The sequence below is a fragment of the Delphinus delphis genome, chromosome 16 (assembly GCF_949987515.2).
Source record: "Delphinus delphis chromosome 16, mDelDel1.2, whole genome shotgun sequence".
In the NCBI taxonomy this organism is placed as follows: Eukaryota; Metazoa; Chordata; class Mammalia; order Artiodactyla; family Delphinidae; genus Delphinus; species Delphinus delphis.
In genome coordinates, this window is record NC_082698.1 from 71229906 (window position 1) to 71238146 (window position 8241).

Genomic DNA, 8241 nt, shown 5'->3' on the forward strand with positions numbered 1-8241 from the left:
ATCTGGTTATTTTCACTGTTTTTGTGGGCGTAGGCTGGTGGTGCCTTAAGAACACAGAAGTGAATTAATGGTTTGTGACACACTTTCATCATTGGTGCATTTTTGACCCCCTTTATTCATACAATTATTAGTTTATAGAAATAATATAATAAGCACCCACGAAACCATAACCCGACATCAAAACTGGGACCTTAACAATGGCTTACATGTGTGTGATCCTTTTTGTACCATATCATTCCACAATCACCCCCAGCCTCGGGTAACTGCTATCCTGAATCATCATTCCTTTGCTTGTATTTTTGTGTAATTTTACCTTGCCTGTACAGTCTTAAAGTGTGTGTGTGTATATGTTTCCCCGCGACTTTTTATTAAAAAAATTTTTAACCGACCAAAAAGTTGACAGTAATAACAGTAAAACCACTATGCCTTCACCTAGATTCACTGATGATCACCATTTTGCCAAACTTGTTTTATCTTGTCTTCTCCCTCCCTTCACCCCTACCTCCCTCCATCCTTAGACTATGTAACTGAGCCCAGGAAATGTCAAGGGAAGGAGTGGGGAAGCACCAGTCAAGACTTGCTGGTCTGGGGACTTCCCTGGTGGTCCAGTAGTTAAGACTCTGAGCTTCCACTCACTGCAGGGGCACAGGTTCAATCCCTGGTCGGGAAACTAGGATCCTGCATGCCAAAAAAAGAAGACTTGTTGGTCTGCGGTTGTTTTCCCTGCCCTTCACCTGCACAGCTTTCCCGTGCCGCCCCCTGGTCCAGCAATTTCTGTCAGTCTCCTAGTGACTTCCAGTTGTTTAGTTTAAGATGACAAGAATGCAAACTATGAGGGCCTGGAGGCAGAGACTGGTTACCTCTGGCCCCACAGGAACTGGACAGGGTTTAGCACATGGTAATGGACCAATAAATAATTCTGTAGTGAAGTAGTGATAAATGAGATGAGGGTGGGACAACAATGGTATTTACATATTGATGACAAACACATATTGGCTATTTAACAATATCAAAGGTAAGGGTATATAAAGAATTTGAAAAAAAAGGTAAGTTCATTGGGTTATTTTACAGAAGTAAACATTATTTGGTTTGTTACTCATACAGATAGAAAAGTCAGACAAGAAGCATTTATTTGCTATACGTACATAAGTTTGTATGAACTCTATGAGGCATTCAGTATTTTTGCAAAAAACTTTGGCTTTTGAAACTCTGTTTTAGAAGACACATCTTTCAGAAATAAATGAAATAAAATAAAAAAATAAAAGGCACATGTTTCTCACACCAGCCTGTCTTGTGGTTTTCCTCTTACCACTGGTTTCTGCTTCCCAGTCTCCTTCACTGGCTGATTTCCTTTCTCTCCATCATGATTGCCAAGATTCCACCCTGGGTGTTCACTTCTCACTCTGTTCTCTTTCCTTGCATAGACCGTCTCATTGAACCCCAAGGTGATAGCTACCATCTACAGAACGGTGATGACTAAATGCTTATTCCAATCCTCACCTCTCTTTCGAGCTCCAGGGTTACTCCTCCTGGATTTCCCACTGGCATCTTAACCTCTAATACCTTCCCCAACCAAATATAGTCTCTCCATTTCACCCACTCCCGGAGTTGCACTGGTCCACTGTTCTCCCCAACCACTCTTAATCTGATACGTCCATTCTACCTTTTCTTTTCTCTCCATTCCAACTGCTACTCCTGTAGTTTGTCATCATCACTTCTTGGTTACGGTTTCAATAACTGCCTACCTGGTTGTCCTCCCTTCAGTGTCTTCTCAATCTCTACAGCCAGGTTAGTACTTTCTTTAAAATTATTCAGTCGCTCTCCATCACAGAGATGATAGGGCCTAAACCGATTAGCATGGCTTTCTCCTTTCTTTACAGTACAATTCCAGTCTACCTAACCTATCACACCTCCTTATAGCCCTGACGCTTCATTCTGTGCTACATCCAGTAGCTTCAAGCAACTTGTGATTCTTCAGTCACATCATATTGCATTCTCTCTCTCTGGAATGACTATCTGCTTTATCTGTACTTTGTTGAGTGAATTGGTCTGTAATTTTCTGGCTAAGAGGAAGAGAAAGGCCTCAATTTTAGCTGGTAGTGAAGGAATGAATTCAGTAATTTCAAGAGAAACTGAAGGTCAACCAGAACACAAGAGGCAGCAGCCTTAGAGAGTGGAAAGCAAAACGAGGAAACAGAACTATTAGCTAAAGTTTCATTGTCCATTATCAGGTTCTGGTTTACCTTGGCTGTGGGATCATCATTTTACGGTCATTATACCATAACGAGAAAACCTATGTGCAAATAAAGTAAATAGTCATTAGGGATCTTGGCCTAGTAAGCATTCCTTGGAAGAAAGTCAGGGGATGATTTGGGGAGGTGTCTGTGCTATAAAGAAAGAATGAAGTCATGGAGGGGAGGGAAATGTTTATGTATTTACAGGATTAACCTGAGCCTGTGCTTGGGAGAGCTTCCTGGTACCATACATCTGTGTTTTCCCCACTGTTTTTGTCAGTCAGTGTAAAGGAATAAAGCATGTGGTTATAAATGTCTCTCATAGTCTATTCACCTGTTTCTGTTTGGAAGGAAACCCTAGAAATCAAGAAGCTAGACTGGAGAAATGGTGGACACTTGCTGTCTCCCAAAGGTTTGGAACAATTTAGGCGGTTTGGGCATTGGCTTGCCCTTCTGGTCCTGCCATTACTAAATGAGGAAGGTGGGGAGGGGTGTAGAGGGCAGAGACAAATTTATCCAAACCTATCCTGGGGATTAGAGCAAGGAGACAATCTATAAGGAACTTGTTAAATAAATGATATCTCCCCAAATTGTAATCCTAAACTATTAAGAAAAAAGAAGCCTAGGGCTTCCCTGGTGGCGCAATGGTTGGTTGAGAGTCCACCTGTCGATGCAGGGGACACGGGTTCGTGCCCCGGTCCGGGAAGATCCCACATGCCGCGGAGCGGCTGGGCCCGTGAGCCATGGCCGCTGAGCCTGAGCGTCCGGAGCCTGTGCTCCGCAACGGGAGAGGCCACAACAGTGAGAGGCCCGCGTATCAAAAAAAAAAATAAATAAATAAATAAAAAGAAGCCTAGGAGGGAAGGGTGTGGAAAAGAGATAGTTTCTTATGTATCAAAATGGTATCATCCCCAATGTACAAATAAATTAAAAAAAATAAGATGCAGAACATGAGTATACTATGCTAGCTTTTGGGTAAGAAATGGGAAAAATAAGAATATACATGGAGCATTTGTTAATATTTGCATAACAACACTATAAACTTACACAATAACCTAATAAAAATGGTTTTCTATGGTGGGAGAAATTAGGAAACAAGATGGAGAGTGTTAGCAAGGTATCTTAATTATGATTTTTTTATATTGTTTTGATATTTGAAATATGCAAATGTTTTATCTACTGAAAATAAAAGATGATAAAAGTAAGTTTATGGAACTTATGGTTACCACGGGGGGAAGAGGGCAGAAGGGATAGACTGGAAATTTGGGATTGACATGTACCCACTGCTATATTTAAAATAGATAACCAACAAGAACCTATTGTAACAAAAATAAATTGAAAAATTATAAAAAACATAAAATAAAATAAAAGAGAAAAAAAGATATAATAAAGAACTCACAATTTGGTTCCAGCAAAAAAAAAAAAAAAAGATCAAATGCCGAACACAATTTTGCTTCTGCCTCTGCCCACCTCTGTACTCGTCATTATATTTAAGAATTTTCTCATTAAAAAAAAAATATCTAAGTTTAACTGTTGATGAGTTTTTGCTACCTTCTAGAAATGAGTCAGAAAGAAATTATCAGATGATTATTAGACAATTGACAGGGAGAGATAGAGAGGGAGAGATGTTCATCACAATGTCGATTCTAATAGAAGCAAAAGAACTCTGACAGGCAATCGACCAAACACAATAGCATGCAATTATGTAATGAATACAGGGAGCTATAAATTATGATATAGATGCATTATTGAGAGTAATAGTGGGAAAATATGATACCAAATAGTATGTGTAGTATGATCTCTCTATATGCAAATAAAAAACTGGAACGATATGCACCAAAGTGTTCATTTGAGAATACAGGTGAGTTATGTTTAATCTCTGTTTTCTAATGTGGTTAAGTAATGAGTTAATTTTTTATGTATTAAAGAGGGGGGGGAGAGATAAATTAGGAATTTGGGATTAACATATACACACTACCATATATAAAATAGGTAAACAACAAGGGCGTACTGTATAGCACAGGGAACTCTACTCAATATCTTGTAATAACCGATAATGGAAAAGAATCTGAAAAAGAATAGATACATACATATGTATAACTGAATCACTTTGCTGTACACTAACAAAATATTATAGATTAAGTATACTTCAATTTAAATAAGTAAAGTTGACAAATAAAAACATTTTATTATGTATTAAATAAATAAAAGTTTAAAAAATACCACCTCTCACTGTCCCTCTCTCTACTCATTAAGTAGGGCATTCTTCCATATTTTGTACTATTAAAGAAGTGGTAGTAGAAGTGCTGACATTTACTGGGTGTTCCCCAAGTCCCAGGCATTGCTGTAAGGGCTTCATAAGGATTATATAAGTTAATAGTCAAAACATCATTATAAGGTTCTGAAGTATGAGTTATTATATTTCCATTCTACAGGCAAGGATCCTGAGGCTTAGTGAGGGTAAGTCCCTAGCCCAAGTCACATTGATAATAATCAGTGGTGAGGGTCTTGAACTTAGTCTGACTCTAGAGCTTATGACCTCATCATTGTACTATTACATTATCTATACCTTTGTTGGGCTCTTATCTCACTTTGTTACAACCGTACAATCTTGGCTCCCCAAGATTTCTTTTACCTTTCTGTCCCTACAAAGCAGCTCACCGCCAGGATTTTAACACACAACTAAGTGTTTGTTGGCTGAATGAATGAATTGGTTTTAAGCCAGAGTAGAAGTCGTTCAGCTTAGCACGTCTCTGGGTATTACAGAGTGTGGTGGTTCCTAATCATATTGGTTGGTTGCTTCTCAGGAATATCTCTCTATCCAGACACATCACTGTGAATTCCATGTTTCTGATAGTCATGCATTCCTGTACTGTGTAGCTGAGGAGTAATTTTTTCGTTCTATCAATAAGCCTGTCGAGGAAAATTGATAAAACATGTACCGGGTACCTAGTATGTAACAGGCTTGGTCCTGCGCACCAGATGTACAAAGATAATAAGAAAGTCTGCTGTCAGAGAAAGACAAACATCATATGATATCACTTATATGTGGAATCTAAAAATATGATACAAATGAACTTATTTATAAAACAGAAATAGACTCACAGACATAGAAAACAAACTTATGGTTTTCAAAGGAGTGGGAGAGGAGGGATAAATTAGGAGTTTGGGATTAACATATACACACTGCCATATATAAAATAGGTAAACAATAAGGACCTGCTGTATAGCCCAGGGAACTATAGTCAATATCCTGTAATAACCTATAATGAAAAGAATCTGTAAAAGAATATATGTGTATATCTGAATCACTTTGCTGTACACTTGAAAATAACACAACTTTGTAAATTAACTATACTTAAACAAACAAAAAACTCAGTTGTAATGAACTCATAGGCAGAGGCAGACGGTGGGGGAGGGGTTTCCCCAGTCATCACACCTTTACAATAGAGAGGAAAGCACACAAAACCAGACAGCCCAGAGGAAGAACAGCTCCCTCCAATTGGGAGTGGAGCATCCCGGAAGACTTCCCAGAGGAGGTGGCAGCGACTGAGCTGAGTTTTACAGGATGAGTGGGAATGAGGCTAACAGTAAGGAGTGGATGGGCAATACTGTTTTTTTTTGTTTGTTTGTTTGTTTTTGCGGTATGCAGGCCTCTCACTGTCGTGGCCTCTCCGGTTGCGGAGCACAGGCTCCGGACGCGCAGGCTCAGCGGCCATGGCTCACGGGCCCAGCCGCTCCGCGGCATGTGGGATCCTTCCGGACCGGGGCACGAACCCGTGTCCCCTGCATCGGCAGGCAGACTCTCAACCACTGCGCCACCAGGGAAGCCCTGGGCAATACTTTTAACAGGAGCTTGATGTTAAGGCAAGCCCTTTTACAATTTTGAGAAAAGACTTCTCTGATAAGAATACTAATAATTTATATGTGGATGTGTCAATTAAAGTAGGAGAGTGGAGATTTAGAAATTGCGTGCAAGGAGAAGTGTATGTGTGCGTGTGTGTGCACAGGCGAGCCTGTGTGATTGTGCAAGATCAGGGTGAAAGGGAGTTTACATTTAGGAGAAAACTAGATCTTGTTTCAGATCACATCTCTGTTTTCTGACATTCTCAACAGTAACTGCAGTAATTGTGACTAGGCCAGTCTCCTGTACCTTGGCTTGAGCACTGTGAATTCCTTTCTCTGATTCCAGTAGCCTGAGGCAGAGTCAGAGTGATTTCCTCATTATTACTGGTAACTCGGTGACTAGGAAGAAATTAACAAGCTTCAAAGTATGTCAATTTTTTATCCAGAGAGAATTTTAACTCTTATGATTTTATCAGCCCAAATAAATAAATGGCCAAATATATTCATGGCATTTCTTCTTTCTAACTCTAAAAACTTTTTTAAAGACTAGGAAAGTAAGCGGGCTCATCCTTCATGATCTCCAGAAGCCCAGAGGCCAAAGCAAAATTTCTCCAGGTACTTCAATAGGTAACTAGGTGGGGACCCAGGAAAAATGTCCTGAAAGAAGACTGAGCTTATATAGTCAAATCACCCAATTAAAAAAAAAAAAAAAAGACAACTGCTTTAATTTCAACTTATATATTGAAAACTGTACCCCAGATTTCTTCATCTCAACCACTTTGCTTGTGAAGTGGAGGAAGTAGAGGAATTAATTAGAAGTCAATTAAAATCCAGGCAATTTAATTAAGGGGTTAAAAACTAATTAAGACAAACTTAGAAATGTTACCCAGCTCTACTTAGAAGAGCAGTAAAAATCAACAAAGTCATCCAATAAACCTATATTTTACCTGCAAACTTATACATCACCTAATTAAGTGGACCAAAAAAACAGGGGGCGGGGGAGGGAAGGGATTATATTTGAGCATGAACAATTTGTGGGAGAGATACCAGAGATGAGTAAAATCAGATTTCTATTTCTTCTGTACCTTTAGTGAATTGTATTCAAAGCTCTCTCTTTTTTTTTTTTTTTTTAGCGCTGCGGAGCACAGGCTCAGGACGCGCAAGCTCAGTGGCCATGGCTCACGGGCCCAGCCGCTCCGTGGCATGTGGGATCCTTCCGGACCGGGGCACGAACCCGTGTCCCCTGCAACGGCAGGCGCACTCTCAACCACTACGCCACCAGGGAAGCTCCAAAGGTCTCCTAACTGAACATCTGGTGGCTTTGGGTGATTCTGGACAGGAAGTAGATAGATCTTTATGTTGAATACACGGTGCATTCTTGGAACACATTAAGTGCAAAATACTAGCCTCTTGGATCTCACACCACACAAGGTCATGGAGAAGTTCATTAAAGGGCTTTTTTAATAATGACTAGGTTTTACTTTTTTTATATATAAATTTATTTATTTTAGGCTGTGTTGGGTCTTCATTGCTGCGCATGGGCTTTCTCTAGTTGCAGGGAACGGGGGCTGCTCTTCGTTGCGGTGTGCAGGCATCTTATTGCAGTGGCTTCTCTTGTTGCGGAGCACGGGGTCTACGCACTTGGGCTTCAGTAGCCATGGCGCACTGGCTCAGTAGTTGTGGCTCGCGGGTTCTAGAGTGCAGGCTCAGTAGTTGTGGCACACGGGCTTAGTTACTAGGCAGCATGTAGGATCTTTCTGGACCAGGGCTCGAACCCGTGTCCCCTGCACTGGCAGGCGGACTCTTAACCACCGCACCACCAGGGAATCCCTGACTAGGTTTTACTTTTCCTAAATGATGAAACAATACTGGTGATTCAGGGTCGGTATAATTTGTGTTTGATGTTCAGAGTGGTTGGTTAAATAGTACATTTCCCATCCCAAGGCTATATGTATCCTTGGGTACCACCCCTTGCAAGACTGGAATTGCTGACGTGAAGACAACCATTGCCCCCATACTGAGAAAGAGCTGGGAGAAGGTGACTGGATTTTAGGGCACCAAGATCCTCTAGACAGAGAAGATGGGGCTTGTCTATCTGACCTGTTTACTTGATTTTCTCTTCTTTGAGTCCAGCCATCAAGTCTTCATCCAGTCAACAGAT